Genomic DNA, 25,691 nt, shown 5'->3' with positions numbered 1-25,691 from the left:
AGTAGGAGCTTTCTATTTCCCATTTGAAAAACATACCACAATACGCTTAATGAATCCCAGCGTCTTCAGTGTTATACCAAAAATATTTCTTATGTGTGTACTCCAGGATAGGTTTGATGTTATGGTAAATTTAACATTTTGATTTTATTTATATAATATGATAATTATAAATATTTAACCAAAACTGAGACAAACGTGCAAGACTTAAAAAAGTATTTTTTTTGCTTTATTTCATCCATAAAAATTCGTAATGCACACACCAAATTTTTTGCTGATAATAGGTGGCGAAACGAAATTAGGTGCTTTGAAATTAATCCAGAACACAAGTGGTATGTATTGTATAATAGATACATGGATATGAATGCTCAATGCTATTTCTTCTTAGGCGCAATTCGCGCTGTTACAAAGAGAACTAGGGATGTCTCAGCTTCTCTAAAATAGCCCACCTTCGCCCAGAGTTTGGATCTATCCTCACCACCACAACTGTGACGCGTAACTTTCTAGTCCTTGCCATGCGTCCAGGCTCGCAAAGCGATAGAATTCTGCTGAAGGCTTTAGTAGTAGATGGATGCCTTGATGAGCGACTCTATTCATGATTCTCTCGAATTGCGGAATGTGAAGGGTCATATTGGATACGGGGCACAATAAAAGCCGCCACGCATGTCGCGCCCAAGCGATGAATAGGCACCGAGCCTTCGGGGGAGAGAAGAGCAGCAGCAAGCAGTTCCCTTTCACTTTTCACCCTCCCCTTCTCCTCAACAGTTGGGAAGAGTTTCATGGGAGGCCGTGTTCTCAGTGGGTATACAGTGGTCTCGCTGGCATATATGGGCACCCCAACGTCCTCCTCCTCTGTTCTCCGAAATATTCAAATTGCTCCTCGATTCCATGCTATGGTATATTTTAGTTGGCCGGAGTACGAGGAATTCTCAAAACCATACGGTTCCAATATTTCAGCCAACTTTGGCAAAATTTTAATGTACATTTACGATTCGCATTTGGGAACATTTACGCATTTTATCCGTCAGGCCTGTGATGCATTTGTGTTTTTTGCTTATAAAATAAAAAGTTTGACTATCTGGTTATCAATATAATACAGCTTCTTTGATCCTTTTCAACTGTTCAGGGGATGAATTTATAGCTGCTTGATATAGAGTCTGGTAAGGTTATCCCATTTGGAGTATCAGGATTCGAGAAGATATTGTTTTCTGACGTGCTCGTATGATTTTTAAAGTTCCTTAATGAAAATATAAAATCGGATGAATGAAAATGGATGGTCTGGAAGTCTATTTTTGGCAGGCTCCGGCTGTATAAGAATTTTTAAATTCATGAAAACAGTGTAAAGATAAAGTCACATTTACCCCTTTTGTAAGTCGGCCTTAACCAAAAGATTTTCCTTCCAAATCTCTGAGATTTCGTTTTGTATCTCAATTGGAGAGAAATTTTCTTTACAATTTGCCTCATGGTAACTCTTAGCTCAATGGCATTTTGAATGGGTTTTCTTCTTTTTATAAAATAATTCACTAATAAATAATCTGTTTTCATTGTTTTATAAAATATTTTGTCGCCATTCATACGTAATAATTGATTTAAAATCTTTTGCATAATTTCTTTGTCATCTACGCATCAGCTGCTTTTCTACTACATCACAATCGATTGCATCCTTATTACATTGGTGCTATTCTTTATATCCTTTAGCATTCTTCGTTTAATCGCCATAATATTTTTTATTCTATCTTCGATCTTAAATGTAGATTGAAGTTAGTGTAAATATTGATATATAATTTTCAACATGAAATATTTTAACCATTAAGACATGATCCAAGAATATTTTTGATAAGTTGGAATAAAGCAAATTTTTATTCCATAAAATTAATTACAATGACATATGTCATATTCAATGTCGGCGTTTCTAGAACTTCTTGGCTTATGGAGCTATTATTTTACTATGTTAGCTTTTCTTGCGTATGATTAATGGAATGCTTCCTTCAGAAACGAGAGGTATTACCTCTTACGAAAAATTCTGTCCCATTTTCAGTGACTTTTTTCTGCCCTTCTTTATAGGAAACCTGAAGTCTATTCCTGTTATTCTCTATACATGTGTTTATCGTGCACCCATCATTCGCATTAAATTTTTTTGGAACGCATAAGCAAAGTTGTACTCGCAGTGCTTTCAAGAACGTTTTTCCCTTGAATCGTATCCCATCCAGTTATCAAAAGAAAATTCATTTGCGTAGGAAATGCATGTAGGAGTTGACCCCGTCTTCTCTTTGATATTGCAGGACTCTCGCATCATACGGAAGGGAGTGCGAGAATTTGGTTTGCGTGCGTCACGGGCCCGGCCGGTTTGTAATGAAGAACAAACACACGCTGCTTTCGCTTATGGCGGAAAACAATTCGCTCTCGTAATTCGGGCTTCTTTCCTTCCGTCCCTTCCCCCCCCCCGCCTTTCCCTTTTTCTCGCCGCCGCCGTTGGGAATAAAAATAAGTTCCAAAGTTTTTCCCGAGCACCACCACTCCAGGCGAAATAATGAGAAGAGATGCGAGGGGCGCGTGGGAGGGCAAAGGGGTCTTTGGAGTTTGTGAAAGGGGAGGAATTGAGAAGATGGAGAGAGAAAGTGCGAGCACCGTTTTAAAGGGAGATGTACCCCACGACTGGACGCCTGACCCCACCAATCCTCAAAAGAGAAATGTTTACCTGAACGGGCTCTTTCACCAATTCATTTTATTGGCGATTGTGATGCAGTTTTATAACAAAGAGACCGTTAAATCATCTCGTTTTCCGATGTATCGCCTGCTTCTCTAATTCTTTGTGACGAAATATCGACAACTTTAACCCTTTCGCTGATAATTTTATCACGTCACAAACCCATTGGGGTTCCTCCCTTCCTTCACCCATTTCTCTTTTTTTCGCCGCTGCCCTCTTTAGGAATAGAAATAAGTTTCAAAGTGCATCATGCGTTTTAATTATTATTAGACCGTGAAATTATTGTTTTCTTATACGTCCCCTCTTCTTCAGCTATTTGCGACAAAGTACAGACAATTTTAACGCTTTCGCAGATAAGTTTATGACGTCACAAATCAGCCATAAGCAAGTCACCGCTTCTCCGCAACTCTTCGGTCTTAAGTTTCGTTCACTGTTGTATACATTTTTCCGAGCGATTCCGCGTCAGGAAGACAGATTTCTCCTTAATTAGTAAATGTGTGCAGTTTTCTAAGTCATCATCTTGTGGTGTTCTGCCCGTCGGCAGGTCCCCCGCGCCAATGCTGTCTCTATTCTCTCCTGTCTCCGGCCATCTCCTTGAAGACTCCATATCTTCCAATTTTTATATTGTCAATGATCTTCAGCCTTCTCCTTCCCCTTCTTCTGACCCCTTCCACCGATCCCTCCAAAGCTACTTTCAAAATTCCATTCCCTCTCATCAAATGTCCCAGCCAGTTTCCCTTCCTTTGATTTATTTTTTCCATTAATGTTCTTTTCTCATCTATCCTATTTAATACTCGCTCATTCCTAACTCTATCCGTCCAACGTATTCCCTCCATCTTCCTCCATACCCACATCTCAAACGCCCCAATCCTGTCTCTCTTCCCATCGTCCAAGTCTCACATCCATACATAAGCACAGTTGGTTGTTAAGTTAATTATTGTTTTCTAAGTAAGAGCCATAATTTTTCCGTTTTCTGATTCATCGCTTGCTTCTTGTTACTCGCGACGAAGAATCGAAGACCCTTATCCCTTACGCATATTTTCGAATCCAACGACCTGTGGTTGGAGCACCATCGTCCATGAAGAGGTGATTTTGTAAACGGCGATATGTGTTACGTGTTGATAACTATTGTTTTATTACTAAAGTAGCGACGGCCTTGATAGTTGAGTTATTTGAGCTTGTAAAATATTTTGATTTTGGCCAGTTTACCTATAACATATGACTGAAGGCACGAAATAGTTCAATAGGGTAGTTTCCTTCATCAAAGAAAACGAAAGGCATTGATTGCGATTCGTTACCCACTATTAGTGTATTCATAATATACAAATTATTTGGTTTTAGAAATACCGGTTTAGGCGAATGGCAAGGGTCAATTTTATCCTCATTTGAAAAAGGCCAGATTGGCGTCCATGCGATGCCACTCCACGTGACGTCACTGGGACCTAGTTTCTATACTAGTAGATAGGAGTTTTACATCGTCTGAGGTTACCAATGCATGCATGAGGCACAGAGCTCAGGGAAACATGACTTAATAATCACCTATTAAAACTGTCTAAGGTCGGAAAGTTTCCTTCGTTTGATAAGGTATTAACAATCCTTATTGAAGCCAAGCGCTACCAGCCAGCAAGGCACTCAGCTACCCGCTAGCATCCTGCGTCCTATCAGCGCTCAGAGCCTCGATCAAGGTCACCTCACTTGCGGCAGCGGGAACCAGAACGACGTCACACGGGAGTTTTCCCGGCATACTTAGCCGTCGCGTTTTCGCGCGCTTGAAAATTTTCACTTTTCATTTAATTGCGAAAAATAGATATCGTCATTTAAAAATCTAAAAGCGTGAAATACGTACTCCAGAAGTAATAATCTTTCGATTTAGGCAATAAAAAAATAATAGGAAACCACCCTATTCCGATCAAGTAATTCATTTCATGTGACATGAGGAGTAGCTCGGCTGCAGGAGTATCTGTCGACGAGCATGTGCTCCAGACAGTAGAATTCTCTGTGAAATCTCATGAGGATAAATTTCAGATTATTTCAGCGAAGGATGTCAGCGTCATTGCTATACATTATTCAAAATTACGTAAAAGTCACTCTATTGAAAGTGTAAACATACTCTTGATGTCCTTGAACGCTCCCCTATAGTGCGCCCCTACCGAGCGGTGATTATAACTTATAACTAACTAATTGGCCGATAACCGTTTTTTAAGTCAAAATTGATTTATGAGAGCATATGTATTGGAAGCCATCTCATAAATTATTGATAACATAAATCGTAGTCTTCACGAAAACCGTTAAAAAACCACGTATAGTAAAATATAAGGTGCCTTGTGTAGTTCATTTTTACTTATTCCACTACTTTTTTACAAAAAGCGACCCAGGTTTCGATGAGTAATCATCATATTCAGGCGTAATTTATGATGTATTTATCTTAATATCGTTACCTAGTTACCTAACGGATGAAGAGATGGATTTTAAAACGGACGCCAGAATAGGGGAAAAGCATGGGTAAAGATAATGATTACTGAAGATGATAATTACTCAACGGAACACGGGTCGCGTTTTGTAAAAAAGTTGTGGTATAAGTAAAAGTGAAGTATCCAAGAAACCTTATAATGGAATACCATACAGTTAAGAACGGGTTAGTGAACTTTGTAGTCAAACACTGTTTTTCACTCGATCACCTTTCTAAATCTCCGATGCTTGTCCGCCAGGTGTCACCCACGTCGTAATGATTAGCGAAGAATTTGATGACGTTTAGTACCCATAACAGGCGTGTCGCCCTCGGAAACCTCTCTGGACGGAGCTCTTTTTTATTTACGGAGGAGTTGCGCGGGTAATCATGTCCCTCCGATTTGACTATTTCATGTTTAATGACGAGGATCCCTTTCTACCGGCCATTATGAAGTGCTTTATTATACAACGTTTTTTTCTAAACTCGCTTTGTTGTTTGTCGTCCGTCAAGTCACATCATGCTACTCAAGTTTTTATTCACTTTCCGATTAGCTATCAGCCTTAAATTTTCAGAACTTAATGACAATGCAATATTCACACACATTGTTTATGATTGGAAATGTATCTCGATTTTTATTCAGAATTTAAAATTAAATATGGAGATTAATTCAAAATATGGCTAGCAAAATCTGATGGTGGCGCTGCGATCAGTAAAAGGAACGAGAATTCTAGAAAATTACGACAAAAACTTGTTAACTATATCAAAGTTTTCTGAAAAATGGATAGGGGAAAAATTTGATTTTTTAAAGACTGAAGTGGAAAAAGTAGAATAGAAAAAAGAGGAGACTGAAGAGATGAGAGGTGATTTTATACAAAAGGTGAGATAGGAAACGATAAAAAATAATGTTCAAATATAAAAATAAATGTTTGTGAGAAACGAAGTCTTTTTTTTTGGAAATAAAAGGAATACAATAAATTTCTTGTGCCACAAGGTCTCTAAATAAATAGCTTCATATACAACGGAAAACGTCGATCGCACTCAATTTATGAGTCGCACATAATTATAGTGAAAATACGAAATGCCATTAATTGCAATTAATTAAATTTAAGCTGATGTCGAGTATAAATTGAGTGCTAAAGTGGTACAAGTGCACAGCGTTTTTTGTTGTACATAAATAAATTTATTTTCTACTGTCATTTAACATGATAAGCCTTTTATTTTTTACTTTTGGTGTCATTATCTGAAAGCGGTTAAGCTCCCGAAAGTGGCTATGCGAACTTAACCCTTATATGGATTTGCTGCGCCTTAGCGGCGCTCGTCGTTTTAAAAATGGTGTAAAAATTTTCTATTCGAATGAATCATTTTGAAATATTCAGTAGTCTGTTTTTTCTGCTTTCTTCGTCTACATATAAAATTTTGTTAGCATAGTATCGATAGGTTACATTTTATTGGCCTCTAATGGAAAAAGTTACGTCGTTGGATTATCGGCGCCGCTGCGGCGCTCAGTATTTCCTCGTCGCTACGTCGTTGACTGCACTCCCAATGTTAATTTCAAAGCACTTATAGTTCGTATGAAATGCTATAATATCTTTATAATCATACTATTTATATTTCTAAACATTATAAACAAAATGAAATTGTAAAACAAAAGGAAAATATTACCATAGCAATTTTGCTTTCTATTTTAGCTAAGAATCAATATATTTGCCTCGTTATGATGTTCATTGACAAAACTTCATCTCTTTACGAGAATTATTCATAAAAACTCATGGCTAGTCAAAGTTGTTTTTTCATGGGCCTCCGACTTAGTTTTGCTTGGGCCGAGAATTTCCTCGTCGCTACGTCAGGGTCTGCACTCTCAACGCTAATGTCAAAGCAATTATGTTTCATATGAAATGCAATAATATATTTATAATCCTATTATTTAATTTTTTTAAACTTATAAACCAAGTGAAATTGTTTAACAAAAGGAAAATAATACAATACCAATTGTGCTTCCTCTTTTAGCTAAGAATCATTATGTTTGCTTCGTTATAATGTTCATTGGCAAAACTTCATCTTTTCGCAAGAATTATTCATAGAAACTCATGGCTAGCCAAGTTTATCTTGTTTTTCCGTGGCTTCCGACTTAGTTTTGCTTGGACACCTTCTCCGCTCCGCGCCCACGTACCTGCCGTGGTGAAAGTCACCTTTGGGTAAACCCTAGGGTGACTCTGTTTAGAATTACTCCAAGCCGCAATTCTAAGAAAAATTTAACACAATGCATTATCCGAATTCATAGAATAATGCTTCCTCACCGTTGTGTGAATATTTCTCGCTGAATGAGTAACTGTAACTTGCCAGGAGATTCAGAAGTTTCACCGACTACCGTGAAGAACACATCGCACAGTTATTGTTATATGTCTTGTACCTTTCATTCGAAAAAAAAAATCCCTTTGCGTCTAAGATAGTCTATACAAAATTGCAAGCGTTTATATAGTTACTGATGACATGACAGTTTACCATTGGGGTGAAATCCAGATAACTACCCAACTAATTGTGTGATAGAAAATAATTTCTCTTTCCTGACGATGAGTTTAGACTTTACATGGTAAAAATCGTTTCATTATGAATAGGTGAAAAGACAATTTACCGTGAGGTGAAAATTTGTGAACATATTTCTCGTTTCTTTGTGTACTGAAATGCACAGATGTTTTATGCATTGGGGATGTTACTAACGTAAAGGGGTGAGTGAGGAGGAGAGAGGAGAAGGAATGCCAAGAGGTTGTTTTGAGGTGAAGTGGTGGTTGTGTGTCGACTGCCAAGGATCGGGGAATACCCAGATCGTTAGGACAGGTAGGAGTAGAAAATCCTTATCGCGAAAAAGGTTGGGAGTGCAAGGATGCAATTAGATACAAAATAATGCTTTTTCTTCATCCTTGCAACGCTGCATGAGGGTCAGGGAACAAAAGCCTTGTCAAAACGCCCCGCGGTGGCCCTCCCTTCCTTCCAAGAAGGTCCAGCTCGGGTGGGTCATTAGGGTGGAGATAAGTTCAATCAAGTTTTGTGGGAGGGGGGAAGAAGGTGGTGAATGACGAATAAGGGAGCTTAGTGGGAAGGTATGGACAGTCTCAATGTTTGGGTCAGTGAAACGCTAAGAAAGGAAACGGAAAGAAAATGTAAGGGAAGTCCTTCTAAAGTGAGGGTATTTTTGTCACCCCAGAGCATTCTTTCATCGGTTTCTCACGCAGAGCTGGACGAAAAAAAGGCAGCTAATCCTTCTTCCCTACCACCAATAGCACATACTTCTAAGAATTTATTTTTTTTTGGATTTCCCACCAATCCAGGAGTAAAACCTAATCTAGAATCACTCCCACGCAAAACAGTTACCCGTCCATATCTAAGGAAACCTTTCCCTTGGGCTACACGTCCCCAGTGGGGGAATAGGGCTCCGTGGTAGGAAAAGAGTACCGACTCTTCTAGCTTCAACTCCAAAGAAGCGTAGGGTTCTTTGACACGTCGCTTGTCATCCCATATTATTTATATTTCAAAACCCATAAGACTTGATTTTTTTTAATGCAGGACATAAGCTCCCAGAATATTCGTAAGATTTGTCTTGATCGCCAGAATCTTGTAAAAATCACGAAAGTAACACTCGTCTCTTCTCACTTAACCTACAGCTGTTCCATTATTAACGTTTAATAACTTTTCCTTCTATATTAACTGCAAAGATATAACAAATGGGTGGACGCAGTGAAGCAAAATTATGTCATATGGGCATAAACGAATTTTATTCCGTCATCATTTTTAGTATTTAGATACATAAAATTATAAACAATATAATCATTAAAAAGCGGAGTTTGTTGAGCTCTGCATATTAGAAAAATATTTCAAACAACAATAACACATGAAATTAAAACTTTCACTCAAAAATAACAAACAAAGGGAACTGAAATAAAGAGCATTACGGCAAGAAATGGAAAAGAATGCAGCGTTCAAGATTTTTTGTTATAACTTCAACAATAAGGGTTTAAATCTAGCAAAACACGGTAAGAAATAAAGATAATAGATGTATTTACCATTATCAATTGGAAAACTTGTAAATTCTGGCTAACTTTGAAAGATAATAGCAAAAAATGACGCGGCGCCGCTGCGGCGCCGAGAATCCAACGACGTAACTAATTTTGTAAATCCATATGAGGGTTAACCCTCATATGGATTTACAAAATTAGTTACGTCGTTGGATTCTCGGCGCCGCAGCGGCGCCGCGTCATTTTTTGCTATTATCTTTCAAAGTTAGCCTGAATTTACAAGTTTTTTGATTGATAATGGTAAATACGAGGTGTGTAAATAAAGTAGTGAGACTGGCAACATCGCTGTCGATCTGGCAACGCTGGAGACGCGTGGCCGTGAGTAGCGTCAGGTGCACGTGTGATGCGCCTCCAGTATGAATCTGAACTCGCCACAGTCATTTGTTTGTCCGTAGCGTTGGTTTTCGTGAAACGGTTTTTTCTTGTGCGTTTTAAAAATGAGTGACCTCAAAGTTGAGCAACGGTGTGCAATCAAATTTTGCTTCAGACTTGGACACAATGCAACCGAAACTTTTGAAAAACTTCGGGAGGCCTATGGAGAACGTGTTTCATCAAGGGCACAGGTTTTTCGGTGGTTTAAGGAATTTTCAGAAGGAAGAGAGTCGATTGAAGATGAACCACGAAGCGGAAGGCCTTCAAGTGCAAACACCGATGAAAATGTCAACAGAGTACGGAATCTTGTGCGTTCAGATCGACGGTTGACTGTCAGAATGATCGGGGAACAGTTGAATTTGAATCACACCTCCGTTCATCACATTTTGACCAATGAATTGGAGATGAGAAAAATTTGTGCGAAAATGGTTCCGAAAAACCTTTCCCAAGACCAAAAGGATCTCAGAAAGGGTAGGAGTCTTGACTTTTTGGGTTCAATTGAAAATGATCCCCGTTTTCTTGAACGTGTCATTACTGGTGACGAGTCATGGGTGTTTGAGTACGACCCAGAAACGAAACGTCAGAGCATGGAGTGGCACACTGCGACTTCTCCAAGGCCCAAGAAAGCACGCATGAGCAAGTCGAAAATCAAATGCATGCTGATTTGTTTTTTTGATAGCCACGGAATCGTCCACAAAGAGTTTGTGCCACAAGGCCAAACGGTTAATCAGCACTTCTACCGTGAGGTCCTTGAAAGACTTCGAAAAGGAGTCCTTCGTGTGCGACCAAACATCAAAGACAAGTGGGTGTTGCATCACGACAACGCGCCCTGTCACACTGCCATCTCAATAAACGAGTTTTTGGCCAGTAAAAACATTCCTGTTGCTCCTCAGCCTCCTTATTCACCAGACTTGAGTCCTTGTGACTTTTTTCTCTTCCTCTTCTTGAAAAATCACCTCAAGGGAACTCATTTCGGGACACTACAAAACATACAAACTGCTGTAACCGACCAGCTGAAGGCCATTCCAGAATCCGAGTTCCAGCAATGCCACAATGATTGGAAGGACCGTCTCCAGCGCTGTGTGGCTTCCGAAGGGAACTATTTTGAAGGTGACAATATCACATTGTAATTATATTTGAATAGAAAATTTAAAAAAAATCAGTCTCACTACTTTATTTACACACCTCGTACATCTATTATCTTTATTTCTTACCGTGTTTTGCTAGATTTAAACCCTTATTGTTGAAGTAATAACAAAAAAAATTGAACGCTGCATTCTTTTCCATTTCTTGCCGTAATGCTCTTTATTTCAGTTCCCTTTGTTTGTTATTTTTGAGTGAAAGTTTTAATTTCGTGAGTAATTGTTGTTTGAAATATTTTTCTGATATGCAGAGCTCGGCAAACTCCGCTTTTTAATGTTTATATTGTTTATAATTTTATGTATCTAAATGCTAAAAATGATGACCAAATAAAATTCGTTTATGCCCATATGACATAATTTTGCTTCAATGCGTCCACCCATATGTTATATCTTTGCAGTGTATATAGAAGGATAAGTTATTAAACGTTAATAATGGAACAGATGTAGGTTAAGTGTGAAGAGACGAGTGTAACTTTCGTGATTTTTACAAGATTCTGGCGATCAAGACAAATCTTACGAACATTCTGGGAGCTTATGTCCTGAAATTAAAAAAATCAAGTCTTATGGCTTTTGAAATATAAATAATATGGGATGATAAGCGGCGTGTCAAAGAACTCAACGCTTCTTTGGAGATGGAGCTAGAAGATTCGGTACTCTTTTCCTACCACGGAGCCCCATTCCCCCACTGGGGACGTGTAGCCCAAGCGAAAGGTTTCCTTAGATATGGACGGGTAAATGTTTTGCGTGGGAGTGCATAAGATTAGGTTTTACTCCTGGATTGGTGGGAAGTCCAAAAAAAAATAAATTCTTAGAAGTATGTGTTATTGGTGGTAGGGGAGAAGGTGCAGCTGCCTCATTTCTTTCGTCCAGCCCTGCGTGAGAAACTGTTGAAAGAATGCTCTGGGGTGACAAAAATACCCTCACTTTGGAAGGACTTCCCTTACATTTTCTTTCCGTTTCCTTTCTTAGCGTTTCACTGACCCAAACATTGAGACTCTCCATACTTTCCCACTAAGCTCCCTTATTCGTCATTCACCACCTTCTTACCCCCTCCCACAAAACTTGATTGAACTTCTCACCACCCTAATGACCCACCGAGCTGGACCTTCTTGGAATGAAGGGAGGGCCACCGCGGGGCGTTTTGACAAGGCTTTTGTTCCCTGTCCTTCATGCAGCGTTAGAAGGATGAAGAAAAAGCAGGCTTTTGTATCTAATTGCCTCCTTGCACTCCCAACCTTTTTTGCGATAAGGATTTTCTACTCCTACCTGTCCTAACGATCTGGGTATTCCCCGATCCTTGGCAGTCTACACACTACCGCCCTTTCACCTCAAAACAACCTCCTGGCATTCCTTCTCCTTTCTCCTTCTCACTCATCCCTTTACGTTAGTAACACCCCCAACGCATAAAACATCTGTACATTTCAGTACACATAGAAACGAGATATGTGTTTACAAATTTTCACCTCATGGTAAATTGTCTTTTCATCTATTCATAATGAAACGATTTTTACCATGTAAAGTCTAAACTCATCGTCAGGAAAGAGAAATTATTTTCTATCACGAAATTAGTTGGGTAGTTATCTTGATTTCACCTCAATGGTAAACTGTCACGTCATCAGTAGCTATATAAACGCCAGCAATTTTGTATAGACTATCGTAGCCGCAAAGGGATTTTTTTCGAATGAAAAGTACAAGACATATAACAATAACTGTGCGATGTGTTCTTCAAGGGTAGTCGGTGAAACTTCTGAATCTCTTGGTAAGTTACAGTTACTCATTCAGCGAGAAATATTCACACAACGGTGAGGAAGCATTATTCTACGAATTCGGATAATGCATTGTGTTAAATTTTTCTTAGAATTGCTGCTTGGAGTAATTCTAAACAGAGTCACTCTAGTATTTACCCAAAGCTGACTATCACCACGGCAGTAACGTGGACGCGGAGCGGAGAAGGTGCCCAAGCAAAACTAAGTCGGAAGCCATGGAAAAACAACTTTGAATAGCCATGAGTTTCTATGAATAATTCTCGCAAAAAGATGAAGTTTTGTCAATGAACATTATAACGAAGCAAACGTTAAGATTCTTAGCTAAAAGAGAAAGCACAATTGGTATTGTAATATTTTCCTTTTGTTAAACAATTTCACTTGGTTTATAAGTTAAAAATTAAATAATAGGATTAAAATAGATTATAGCATTTCATATGAAACATTATTGCTTTGACATTAGTGTTGAAAGTGCAGACCCTGACGTAACGATGAGGAAATTCTCGGTCCAAGCAAAACTAAGTCGGCGGCCCATGAGAAAACAACTTTGACTAGCCATAGGTTTTTATGAATAATTTTGTAAAAAGATGAAGTTTTGTCAATTAACATCATATTGAGGCAAATATTTTGATTTTTAGCTGTAACAGAAAGCAAAATAGGTATGGTAAAATTTTCCTTTTGTTTAACAATTTCATTTTGTTTATAATGTTTAAAAATGTAAATAATATGATAATAAATATATTATAGCATTTCATACGAAACATAAATGATTTGACATTAACATTGGGAGTGCAGTCAATGACGTAGCGACGAGGAAATACTGAGCGCCGCAGCGGCGCCGAAAATCCAACGACGTAACTTTTACCATTAGAGGCCAATAAAATGTAAACTATCGACACTATGCTAACAAAATTTTATACGTAGACGAAAAAGGCAGAAAAAATAGACTACTGAAAATTTCAGAATGATCCATTGGAAAGGAAAATTTTTACACCACTTTTAAAACCACGAGCGCCGCTAAGGCGCAGAGAATCCATATGAGGGTTAACCCTCATATGGATTTACAAAATTAGTTACGTCGTTGGATTCTCGGCGCCGCAGCGGCGCCGCGTCATTTTTTGCTATTATCTTTCAAAGTTAGCCTGAATTTACAAGTTTTTTGATTGATAATGGTAAATACGAGGTGTGTAAATAAAGTAGTGAGACTGGCAACATCGCTGTCGATCTGGCAACGCTGGAGACGCGTGGCCGTGAGTAGCGTCAGGTGCACGTGTGATGCGCCTCCAGTATGAATCTGAACTCGCCACAGTCATTTGTTTGTCCGTAGCGTTGGTTTTCGTGAAACGGTTTTTTCTTGTGCGTTTTAAAAATGAGTGACCTCAAAGTTGAGCAACGGTGTGCAATCAAATTTTGCTTCAGACTTGGACACAATGCAACCGAAACTTTTGAAAAACTTCGGGAGGCCTATGGAGAACGTGTTTCATCAAGGGCACAGGTTTTTCGGTGGTTTAAGGAATTTTCAGAAGGAAGAGAGTCGATTGAAGATGAACCACGAAGCGGAAGGCCTTCAAGTGCAAACACCGATGAAAATGTCAACAGAGTACGGAATCTTGTGCGTTCAGATCGACGGTTGACTGTCAGAATGATCGGGGAACAGTTGAATTTGAATCACACCTCCGTTCATCACATTTTGACCAATGAATTGGAGATGAGAAAAATTTGTGCGAAAATGGTTCCGAAAAACCTTTCCCAAGACCAAAAGGATCTCAGAAAGGGTAGGAGTCTTGACTTTTTGGGTTCAATTGAAAATGATCCCCGTTTTCTTGAACGTGTCATTACTGGTGACGAGTCATGGGTGTTTGAGTACGACCCAGAAACGAAACGTCAGAGCATGGAGTGGCACACTGCGACTTCTCCAAGGCCCAAGAAAGCACGCATGAGCAAGTCGAAAATCAAATGCATGCTGATTTGTTTTTTTGATAGCCACGGAATCGTCCACAAAGAGTTTGTGCCACAAGGCCAAACGGTTAATCAGCACTTCTACCGTGAGGTCCTTGAAAGACTTCGAAAAGGAGTCCTTCGTGTGCGACCAAACATCAAAGACAAGTGGGTGTTGCATCACGACAACGCGCCCTGTCACACTGCCATCTCAATAAACGAGTTTTTGGCCAGTAAAAACATTCCTGTTGCTCCTCAGCCTCCTTATTCACCAGACTTGAGTCCTTGTGACTTTTTTCTCTTCCTCTTCTTGAAAAATCACCTCAAGGGAACTCATTTCGGGACACTACAAAACATACAAACTGCTGTAACCGACCAGCTGAAGGCCATTCCAGAATCCGAGTTCCAGCAATGCCACAATGATTGGAAGGACCGTCTCCAGCGCTGTGTGGCTTCCGAAGGGAACTATTTTGAAGGTGACAATATCACATTGTAATTATATTTGAATAGAAAATTTAAAAAAAATCAGTCTCACTACTTTATTTACACACCTCGTACATCTATTATCTTTATTTCTTACCGTGTTTTGCTAGATTTAAACCCTTATTGTTGAAGTAATAACAAAAAAAATTGAACGCTGCATTCTTTTCCATTTCTTGCCGTAATGCTCTTTATTTCAGTTCCCTTTGTTTGTTATTTTTGAGTGAAAGTTTTAATTTCGTGAGTAATTGTTGTTTGAAATATTTTTCTGATATGCAGAGCTCGGCAAACTCCGCTTTTTAATGTTTATATTGTTTATAATTTTATGTATCTAAATGCTAAAAATGATGACCAAATAAAATTCGTTTATGCCCATATGACATAATTTTGCTTCAATGCGTCCACCCATATGTTATATCTTTGCAGTGTATATAGAAGGATAAGTTATTAAACGTTAATAATGGAACAGATGTAGGTTAAGTGTGAAGAGACGAGTGTAACTTTCGTGATTTTTACAAGATTCTGGCGATCAAGACAAATCTTACGAACATTCTGGGAGCTTATGTCCTGAAATTAAAAAAATCAAGTCTTATGGCTTTTGAAATATAAATAATATGGGATGATAAGCGGCGTGTCAAAGAACTCAACGCTTCTTTGGAGATGGAGCTAGAAGATTCGGTACTCTTTTCCTACCACGGAGCCCCATTCCCCCACTGGGGACGTGTAGCCCAAGCGAAAGGTTTCCTTAGATATGGACGGGTAAATGTTTTGCGTGGGAGTGCATAAGATTAGGTTTTACTCCTGGATTGGTGGGAAGTCCAAAAAAAAATAAATTCTTAGAAGTATGTGTTATTGGTGGTAGGGGAGAAGGTGCAGCTGCCTCATTTCTTTCGTCCAGCCCTGCGTGAGAAACTGTTGAAAGAATGCTCTGGGGTGACAAAAATACCCTCACTTTGGAAGGACTTCCCTTACATTTTCTTTCCGTTTCCTTTCTTAGCGTTTCACTGACCCAAACATTGAGACTCTCCATACTTTCCCACTAAGCTCCCTTATTCGTCATTCACCACCTTCTTACCCCCTCCCACAAAACTTGATTGAACTTCTCACCACCCTAATGACCCACCGAGCTGGACCTTCTTGGAATGAAGGGAGGGCCACCGCGGGGCGTTTTGACAAGGCTTTTGTTCCCTGTCCTTCATGCAGCGTTAGAAGGATGAAGAAAAAGCAGGCTTTTGTATCTAATTGCCTCCTTGCACTCCCAACCTTTTTTGCGATAAGGATTTTCTACTCCTACCTGTCCTAACGATCTGGGTATTCCCCGATCCTTGGCAGTCTACACACTACCGCCCTTTCACCTCAAAACAACCTCCTGGCATTCCTTCTCCTTTCTCCTTCTCACTCATCCCTTTACGTTAGTAACACCCCCAACGCATAAAACATCTGTACATTTCAGTACACATAGAAACGAGATATGTGTTTACAAATTTTCACCTCATGGTAAATTGTCTTTTCATCTATTCATAATGAAACGATTTTTACCATGTAAAGTCTAAACTCATCGTCAGGAAAGAGAAATTATTTTCTATCACGAAATTAGTTGGGTAGTTATCTTGATTTCACCTCAATGGTAAACTGTCACGTCATCAGTAGCTATATAAACGCCAGCAATTTTGTATAGACTATCGTAGCCGCAAAGGGATTTTTTTCGAATGAAAAGTACAAGACATATAACAATAACTGTGCGATGTGTTCTTCAAGGGTAGTCGGTGAAACTTCTGAATCTCTTGGTAAGTTACAGTTACTCATTCAGCGAGAAATATTCACACAACGGTGAGGAAGCATTATTCTACGAATTCGGATAATGCATTGTGTTAAATTTTTCTTAGAATTGCTGCTTGGAGTAATTCTAAACAGAGTCACTCTAGTATTTACCCAAAGCTGACTATCACCACGGCAGTAACGTGGACGCGGAGCGGAGAAGGTGCCCAAGCAAAACTAAGTCGGAAGCCATGGAAAAACAACTTTGAATAGCCATGAGTTTCTATGAATAATTCTCGCAAAAAGATGAAGTTTTGTCAATGAACATTATAACGAAGCAAACGTTAAGATTCTTAGCTAAAAGAGAAAGCACAATTGGTATTGTAATATTTTCCTTTTGTTAAACAATTTCACTTGGTTTATAAGTTAAAAATTAAATAATAGGATTAAAATAGATTATAGCATTTCATATGAAACATTATTGCTTTGACATTAGTGTTGAAAGTGCAGACCCTGACGTAACGATGAGGAAATTCTCGGTCCAAGCAAAACTAAGTCGGCGGCCCATGAGAAAACAACTTTGACTAGCCATAGGTTTTTATGAATAATTTTGTAAAAAGATGAAGTTTTGTCAATTAACATCATATTGAGGCAAATATTTTGATTTTTAGCTGTAACAGAAAGCAAAATAGGTATGGTAAAATTTTCCTTTTGTTTAACAATTTCATTTTGTTTATAATGTTTAAAAATGTAAATAATATGATAATAAATATATTATAGCATTTCATACGAAACATAAATGATTTGACATTAACATTGGGAGTGCAGTCAATGACGTAGCGACGAGGAAATACTGAGCGCCGCAGCGGCGCCGAAAATCCAACGACGTAACTTTTACCATTAGAGGCCAATAAAATGTAAACTATCGACACTATGCTAACAAAATTTTATACGTAGACGAAAAAGGCAGAAAAAATAGACTACTGAAAATTTCAGAATGATCCATTGGAAAGGAAAATTTTTACACCACTTTTAAAACCACGAGCGCCGCTAAGGCGCAGAGAATCCATATGAGGGTTAAAAAGCATTTATAATCATAATCATTATATCCTTGTGGTACCTAATTATTATCGCATCGATTGAAAAGTATTGATTTGAATTCTGTTGAAGTTTGAAAATAGATAGCTACATGCGCACAGCATTGATTGTATCGAGTAAATTTATGTTCTTTCCTGGAACTGGCAGGAAACAATTATGCAATGCATCGAGGACATAAGAGTTGAGGTAAACTCGTTCAAACTCATTTTAGGGGAACAAACTTACCGTAAGAAGCAACAAATATTAAAGTTTCGGTTTATTGCTTATCATGCGATGGCATTGGCTTAAAGGCTGTCGTATTTTCATGTATACTTATATATACACATACGCATGGTATACAATACTTGCATTCTTATGTATATTCAAACTCTACGCATGGTCTACTTCATTTTAAACGGTTTTAAAAATGTGCAGAGGTTTTCTTATTTAAATAAGTAAATTTTCCTACACAGGGATGTTGAAAATTCTAAGTAAGACTAGTTGAGGTTAAGAAGCGAATTTATTTCAGGATTATTTATTTCTAAAAATGATTAGGAAATGCGTATAATCATTATTCTGATATTTATGATTTTATGTGTTCCTTTGGCACTAAATAATGGAGTGGTGAGATTCATGGCGTGTCACTCACGAATGAAACGTGACAGTGATTAGAAAAAGCGGGAGTTACGCTACTAAGGATGCCCCACGGGAATAATGGTGCAAGAGAATCCTTTCAAACCGGGGCTCGTGGTTCACGGTGGCAATTCCATTCGCGCATGTAATTCGTTTGCGTTTCGCAAAGGGCGAGCCGGTATAAATCCAGTAATCCCCATGAGTAAGTCAATCCTCCTGGTGTCAGCTCCAAGCCACTGTCTCATCTCTATGCCACTGTGACGAATGAAAAACCCGGGTTAAATCAGTTGTCTACGGAGTAATTTTATTTTATAATTCAGGGGAGAGTTCAGAGGGGTAACCAAATACAAGATACGAATGGTGTTTTCGTAGCGAGAATATTTTTTAATTTTCGTGAAAAATTGATAAAGAGCAGTAGCATTTAACTCATATCTCACAAGGGGTTGATGAATTATCAGCCGCCGGTAACTAATGTGTGCTGAACTTACGCGGCAAGTTCTGACCTTAAATGCGAAATCATGCAAGAATAATAAGTGTGGAATATACTCTTTAATATCGCTGCAAATCAAATACTTTTGGGGTCATAAGTTAAAGTGGTCTTTTTTGACTGAACTCTTGTTGAGATATATATTTTTGTTTCGAAGTATTCACCATAATCTGATAGTGTCTTTTGTCCAAACATATTAGGTTGCTAAGGAGCCTTCTCTGCTCACATATATATCAGAGGACGATGTATGTTCATATATGTATAATCAAGACGGGGAAGTAAAAATGCTTCGTCTTAAACTAAATAGGTGTGAGTTCTTTGCTTAGAAAAGTAGTTCTTTTATGGTAGTATATGTAGGTCCTGTGAAATCACCAATTGTAGAAAGCCTAATTGTAATATAGTTTTTGATTCGTGGAATACGTTCGATACATAAATAATTACTATCCCTTATAGCCGAGGTATATTTCATTAAGTTTTTACTTGCATAGTGAGCGATCGGGATAAAAAAGGGGATGAATCGAATTTCTAAGAGGATTTTATCGACAAAATTTAAATTCCTTCTTCCTAATGCCTTCATAATCTTAAGATAATATTAGATAGCTTATGGACGTCGGAAACGAAATTATACCCTTTATTCTTGGCCCAGTGTGTTACCAAGGCACCTGGAGGAAACATACCAACATTGAATTGAGAGCCATCTACCAAACCCCCACATCATCGCCCAAATTGTAAACAAAAGATTTAGGTGGGATGGCCACGTTAGCAGGACTCCGCACTGAGTATGCCGGACACCGAACTGGATTCCAAGCTGGACTCCACACTGGAGTATGGTGACAGAAAATCTTCCACGTGGCAGACGACCTCTGGGGCGCATAAAACTACAGTGGGGTGATCTAAGTCTTGTCTGCAAAGAAAATCCGGCCATTTTTTAGATTCCAAGTGATATTTAAATAATTATTAACGTTTATATGGTGGTGTTATTCATGGAATCTAGACGCTCAGTCAATTTTTTTATAAGATCTCGAATTGAAAAGATGTCTCCGCCATAGATTCTGATTCTGGCTTCTATCTTAGTTTAGCTAATACTTGACTTCTAGCATTAGATATACATATCCTTTGCTTTCTAAGTGTGTATCGCACTTGAAATTAAATTAGAAAGTAAGGAAAAAAAATCTGAACATTACTTGGAAATGAAATATTATTTGAAAGGTGAAATAATACCATTTTATTTGGAAATTTAGTCATGTAATGTTGAAGACATCATTCTCTTAGCCATTTTTAATGATGAGAAAATAATATTTCGACTGTGGCCGGAAATTGTGAAATCTATCATATCTGAAATTGCGAAATATAGGTATTTTATTGGCTATTCTTGGAAATAAATATTATTTGCTCATTCTTCCTTCAATATAGTCGAACTTCGATGTCCTGAGTGAGCCTTCTTTTGTCGCATGTAGCAATATCAGTTCCCTTTCCTTTCCTTTGCCGTGTGGCCCTACTCTCTATTCCTCTTCGATATCCTATCGGCAGTATTGTGTTAATACTCTTATTGGGTTTTCATCTGCTGAGACTATAATTTCTTAGTCAATCTATTCATCGCTCGATATTTCACAAGCAAACTCCTCCGTTATGTAACTTTTGTATTACCTTTCATATCAATATCATAACAGTTAAATTTCATCAATGGTTTGCACCGTCTTGGCCTCCTTCCCAGCTTATGAGGAAAATATATCGTGCTGATAATCTTGTTTTTCGTTTTAGCAACTATTTCTCAGAATTTTATTTTTTCTTATTTATATGAGGTAGATTAATGATACATTGAATGTAATATTTGGTATTGAAATCTTCACATTAGTGGATTTTTTCATTGTTAGCACATGCGAGACCAATTAAAAGGGAATTTATGCATATACCACTTAAGATCGCTCAATATTGTCAATGATGGGGCACCCTTATGTTAAGGCTCATGCTAGGCATTTAATATATTGAGTATTCTTTGCGCTTCGTAGTTTATGCTGTTTCATTTTTCAATTTATAGCTTTCCCGGTGCTATAAACTCCGTGAAATTTCTAGTTGAGTCTTGTGTTTTTAAATAAAGATATATTTTCAATTGTTTAAATTCAAAGTGAACTTCAAAGGATTCATTTCTTTGGTTATCGGTAATGTGCGATAAATATCTAGTGAATGATCGATGAATCAGCTGTAAAAAATGTGTCGATTGAATGATGCTCCTTTCATAATCGACCGTTGACTTGATTTGACTCAAGAACTCAAGACTTGAGAACTTAAGTTTACTGGAACGTACCGTTATGACCTGAGAAAAGTAGGATTTTTATTCTTTTTTCTTTGCTTCTATAAATGTTTGGCGTTGCATGCATTCGGTCGGATAGTTTCTCTAGGCTTAGCGTAGAGAAGCTGTTGTAGCGTTATGACGATTTTCTTTTCAATTTCTCGTTTGTATTGCCATTGAGATTACTCTAGGCCTTGAATATGCGTCCCAGAGTAATCGATATGTCGTCCCATCATCGCTGGTGTTGAGGTCCTTTGTCCCCGCGCGTTGGTAGTACGTATTTGAAGGACCCTACCAAGAGCTATGTTCGTATACATCACTGTTAAAGCTAGGATGAAAGGTTAGTGAAAACCTTCGAATCGATATTTACCTGCTGTTTGCGAAAGGCATCTAGGAGACCACGAATTAAGCGTCCTATCCGATAGACGAAGTTTTGCTCTCCACAAAGCACTGAATGAAAGACCTGAGCAATCTATGAGAAATACTGCCACCACCAGGTTATAACTCAGATTTTGAGGTTGGGAAGCCAACGCTCAAGTCACTATAGCAACCCAATTTCTATCTCTTCGTTTCCGTACGAAAAATATGGGATAAAACCACTAATGATCCTCGTATCCCTTACCCTAACCGTCCCTAAGTATCCTATGATATAGTTGACCCGCGTTACTATCGAGTTCGCTTGGTTGCCTGATACAGCCTGGTGAAGCTACTGTCTGGTGAAGATGGTGCTGGCTCAATACCTTCCCACTGTTTTTTTCCTATTTCTCGCATATACTATGAATCGCCGCCTGGTGTTTCTTGATTTTTTCATTTTTCTGTCATCAGTAGTTTTTTATGACTTTAAATTTGAGTCGATTTCTTTTGTTCACAGGAACTGTGATCTACGCCACGTCGGAGAAATAGTATGTTATTTGAAGAAGTAAAGTTTGGTTTTAATTTGAAGATGACTTCGAATTTTGAGAGAACTAAATTTGGCTAACCCTGATGAATTAATGGAAAGATCAAGAAATATATTATCTAAAGGAAGGATTGACGTGTAAAAGGTAGGCAAGGAAGTGGTTTCTAATTTAGGAATTGAGTGGCACTCTGATTCTTAGTCTTACATTTGAAGTATTGGTTGGCTGTGTATATCATAGTTTAGTCAATTGTATTTTTTATCATTAATATTTTACGAGATTTCCCGTAAGCGTGCTGCTCTAAATATTTTTACTGGAGTGTTACGAATGAGTCCGCTAATCAGTGATTTTTTTTAGAGTTTGAAGAGCATGTTTAACGGTTTATGACGTAGGTGAATGAAGCAATTTTTAGTTCATGATAGCCTACCCATTGTTAATCCTCATTCAAAAACTTCGTGCAGTTATTCTAACTTTGAAGTCTCGAGGATAGGAATCGTCAATTACGTTTTTTATTATTCATATTGTGGTTAGTATTGCTCGGGACTCTCTTTGGATTCTTAAAATCTATTTTTTGTCAAATAAACTTCAATAAAATTAAATCTTGACAATTCTAATTTCAATACCATTAAAATATGTAAAATTTCTCATGTTTTTTTCTGAGTTCCGAAGCAATGCTTAGGAATTTTATTTTTATTTCCAACCGGGAAAACCTCAATGCAATGCAAACATAATCTGGAGACCTCCAGGTTATATATCGATTTCTCTGTTATTATTGAATACATTCTCTTGTTTTCCTGGATCTCTCGTATCACGGCAGAGGTCAAGTTGAACGGTCCCAAATTATGTTTGAGCTTCGTGGGGGGGATTGGGAGAAACTCATGAGGTGTGATAACTGTACAGGACGGCTGGCCTCACTCCAAACAAGACCAGTAGTATGACAGGTTTGTGAAGCGATAACAGGAACAGTTTGCGGTGAGGGCACTCTCATTATGATATTGATTGACGACGAGTCAGACGGTAAAAATACTATCTACTGAACTCATTCATTCTTACTCAGTACTTTAACCCAAAGTTTGGTTTGGATAGGTGAAGCTAGAGCTCAACCCACACTAAGCCACAAGCGTGTGTATACTACACATTCAGGGAATGGGGGCCAGTTTGTTCCTTTTCTCACGTGGATACTTCGACTAATTTTTCTGTGGGGTGTCCGATGGCTTCGCCCGGGAATATGGAAACCTCCAATCAGCTTTCTAAAATTACACCCACTGGACCACTAGGCTCTCCGAATTCCTTACGAGCAACATTAAAATAAAAAAACTCCAATTTAAATTACTAATGCCGTCAAAAACTACACGTATAACCACCCGGGATTTCAGCACTAGAACCTCTTATCAGCAGCCCACTGGTTAATCATGCTACCCCTTCGATATCAGCAGTCTTCAGTTGAAAAAGGTCCAAATAAAATAAATGATTTCGTCAAATGAACGTTTTTCCTTAAAGGTAGAGTAATTCCAGTTTATTGACTGCAAACGCAACACGTCAAACACTTTTGAATACAATAATTTACCATTTCAATAAATAAAATAGTGTATTTATGTCTTACTGCTGGCGCTTGTGCTCCTCGAAAGTGCTCGCTGTACGGCATGAAGTGAGCCAAGATTTGTGTGACCGGGACACCTTCCTTCGTTCTCGTGGCTAATGTTCATCTCATTTTCCAATAAGGGCCTTTCTAGTAAGACCCGCTCGGTACCGATATCGCTTCCTCATAGTAATATACCCAGAATAAATAGATGTGAGAGCGCTTAAGGTGGTTGCAAAGAACAAAAAGGCGTCAACATTGAAATCAACTTCAGTGTAGCCAATAGAATGGTAAAATATTGGCAAATAAGTTCCTTTTTAGTAGATGTTCTTGAAATGTTGATGATTTTCCTTCGTGAGAATAAAACGTCTTAGAAATAACATTTGTCAATCTTAATTCACTGCATGGAAATAAACGCAATCGTTGTTGCTAGTTAACGGGGCGCGTTCTCGCGTTTTGATCTCGCTTTTTGCCGTTTCAATATTGGCCGCAGTGGTAGTAACCGAAAATTGCTCCTGCATGTGTTTGTTTTGAGGTCATGTCTCCTTCTTCCTGGTATGGTTGCATTAATACTCTTGTTTTCCTGTAACAGCGGGAGGATTCAAGTGGGCCAATCGTGAATTGTGTGCGGCATGCGTGATGTGACGTTGGGCACGTGAGCGGTTTGTTACGGGGAGAGGGGGCGCTTTCAGCAACGATGCCTCCCGTACTTAAATCCCAATAAGCCCTTCAGTCGATCGATTGAAGTGGCCTTTTGCGTCGGGGCGGGCAGGCACCGAACTCCAGCAAGCACTGACGGTGCCTTGTATTACTTGAATGGATGTTGATGGGGCTTTGCAGTGCTCGGGCAGAGGCGGTGGGTGAAGCAGATAGGGACCACGTGCAGGGCGACAGAAAAACTGGCGGTGTGGCGTTCAAAGCCTTCAGAATCCGCAAGAGAATAGGAATTATTTTCACCAGTTAAGTTTTAATTTATATAGGGGCAAAGTGATTTTATGGGCAAAAGAAAAACAATAAGTAAAACTAGGCTGTATTTTTCACGCTTTAACTTCAATATACGGAAGCAAACTCCACTTGTTTCGGAACTATCTTGCCATCATCAGGTCTGCTAAAAAAATACTACCATACAGTTTAGTTTCATTTCCGCTTGAACATTCTGAAATTTCCTAAGTATTAATCGCTGAAGAGAGCACATCACTGCCTCAACGAGCTTTATGGCGTCAAGTTTAGGGCACCCATCTATGAGAGATTTCAAAATAATTGGCTCCAATTTTGAATGACTTGACTGCCTTAGATAGACCTAAAATTCATAATTCTTTTATAGTTTTGGGGAAAAACCAAATTGGTCGCCAGAAAATCTCTCATTTTACCGGGTCAGTTGGTCATGGAAATATGGGGTGTTTATTAAAAAAATGTCCTCTGTTGGATCTAAGTTTTCCGCGACGTTTCTCTATATTAGTCTCGGCTTTCGGGCATTCCTCCGCGTTGAGTTGTCTATAGGTGATGACAGTTTCTCCAGCCATCCTAATGGTGTATTCAGGTCAGAAGACGCCAGCCTTCTTACCTTAAGACGCCAACAGCATGGCTGAAGAAACTGTCGTCACTTATGGACAACTCAATGCGGAGGAACGCCCGAAAGCCGAGAAATCTGCTTAGATTGCTCAGGCAATCTAAGCATATTTCTCGGCGTAATCGGCATATTAATCTAAGCATATTAATCGGCATAATCTAAGCATGCTTATGCAATCTAAGCATATTTCGTAGCCCCCGGGTCTCTAGCGGTTCCCGACCTAAAACCCCGTGTAAAGATTGTAACGGTCCCTATTCGTCTTTGACTAATCGCGCCTGATCTCATGTACTTGCAGCATATTATCGCCTAAGGTCAGTACCAACTCACTCCTCTCCCCCTCTATCTACTTCCTTCCCGCTCATACCCTTTCCATTCAGCTGGGAGCCCGCCGCTTGACAGGATTAATCAGTTTTGCTCCCTCCCCGGGTAAGAGTGGGGCCGGACCCTAGTGAGCCGCTCGAGCGGTCAAATTCCCCTTCAATG

General features: G+C 38.8%; 1 protein-coding gene across 1 annotated transcript in view; it reads right to left on the bottom strand.

Annotated features, from left to right (window-relative positions):
* LOC124162509 overlaps positions 1-25,691 on the bottom strand; it is a 287,546-nt gene that overhangs the window by 165,470 nt on the left and 96,385 nt on the right. The window lies entirely within an intron of this gene.

This window comes from Ischnura elegans, chromosome 7, assembly GCF_921293095.1.
Source record: "Ischnura elegans chromosome 7, ioIscEleg1.1, whole genome shotgun sequence".
Classification (NCBI taxonomy): Eukaryota; Metazoa; Arthropoda; class Insecta; order Odonata; family Coenagrionidae; genus Ischnura; species Ischnura elegans.
This window is presented reverse-complemented; position numbering and strand designations above follow the sequence as displayed.